Below are 1,693 nucleotides of genomic sequence, written 5' to 3' on the forward strand. Positions count from 1 at the left end.
AAGGTTATAAGGAATTTCATGTAATATTCTTACAACTTTTTGAGCATTCACACTTAAAATAAACATTAAGAAAATTTTAATCAAGCTCTTGTATAAGTGTGAGTAAAGTTTTGAATCAGTTTCTTACATCATTTTGTGTAGAAAGGTGTTATTTTATCATCACACAGACACAAAAAGTTGTACTTGAGATATAAAGTTGTTTCTGCTTTATAAACATGTGTATAGAAACATACGCTAGGTATATATAATAGGTAGTTATTTAGATTAACTAATTGAAATTAACATATGAAAATGATATAAAATGTAAAAATGACTTATTATCAGCAATAAGAACTTGAGCAAATAACTGATAATTAAATGATTATCAGCTACAAAGATAACTGAAAATTAAATGTAGTTTTTTGGTAGTCAAAAAAGAAGGAGGTACAGAATATTTTTCCATCCTAACCTTGACTCCCGTAAGTATATTAAACAGATTTAAAAAGACATGCCTGTATTCTCATCTGAATATTAAAACACTAGTATTACAAATTCCAGTACTATAAGACTTGACAAATATGGTATATATGTAATTTCAAGTTTGTGTGAATTATGAAGAAATCCTTTTGTTATAATCAGTCTTTTAAAAACAATTTATATATATATTTACAAATTATTTGTGCTGATTGAAAATGGGGTTAATATTTACTAATTGCTATTAAAATGAAAACATAGATGATAACATTTTATTTATTGGAAATATCCTGTGTGTATGCCTATCCAGGGGTAGAGTTGTGGATGAGGTAATGTGTGGGAAGACTTAGAACCATAATGACATGAGCAACATGTGTGAGACAGAGGTAGTGTTGTTGAAAAGACAGCTGTATGATAGGCTCCCTGGAGTAGAGTTGCCCCTGAGACTTTCGGGCAAACATAAAATCTCAGCTTTCTGATGTCCATCTTTTTGAGAGTCTTATTGTGATTCATCCCATTCTAGCCTATGGGAACTCCATTTGAAGCAGGTGAGTGATATTTTAATCACTATAAAGGGTTAACATTGAGCAAGTACTGAAGAAGAAGATTGCTTTCTTGATAGTACCTACTTCCCTCTGATATTAATCCATCAGTGCATCCATTTATCTTGCTAGGGAAACACTTCACTGTCCTGACAATTCCAGTATTTACTGCCTTTCTCCCTTCCTATCTCTCCTCCACTCAGCTGCCAGATTAATGTATGCAAAACGTTTTCCATCTGCACACGCAACATGGCTGACCAGTTCTTCACAGGCTAAGTCCAGGCTCCGTAATTTGTATTCAGAGTGAATCTACTTTTGTTATTTGCCAGTTATCCATCTTTCTAATGTCACAATCCACACAGATGCAGAGCTGATAGCTGTTTTAAACAAATTTAGCATTTGCAAATCAAACATTTCTCCTTAAAGCACGAGATCACCTAATTCCATAGTTTACTTGATACTTCTTCCACCTATTGACATTCTGCACTATCTTTAAAGATAAAATCAAATATGGACTCATTCTTAAGCATCAGAAAAACAGATGTATTCCTGTATTAATTTTATTTTGTACTAGTAGATATTAACTCTGGTGGTGTAATGCCTAATGCATTTGACTGCTGATCAGAAGTCTGGCGGTTCAAACCCACCAGTCACTCCTTGGAAGGATGATGGGGCAATCTACTTCCATAGTGATACCG

The sequence above is a fragment of the Orycteropus afer genome, unplaced genomic scaffold (assembly GCF_000298275.1).
Source record: "Orycteropus afer afer isolate SDZICR_OR568_19922 unplaced genomic scaffold, OryAfe1.0 scaffold00074, whole genome shotgun sequence".
NCBI lineage: Eukaryota > Metazoa > Chordata > Mammalia > Tubulidentata > Orycteropodidae > Orycteropus > Orycteropus afer.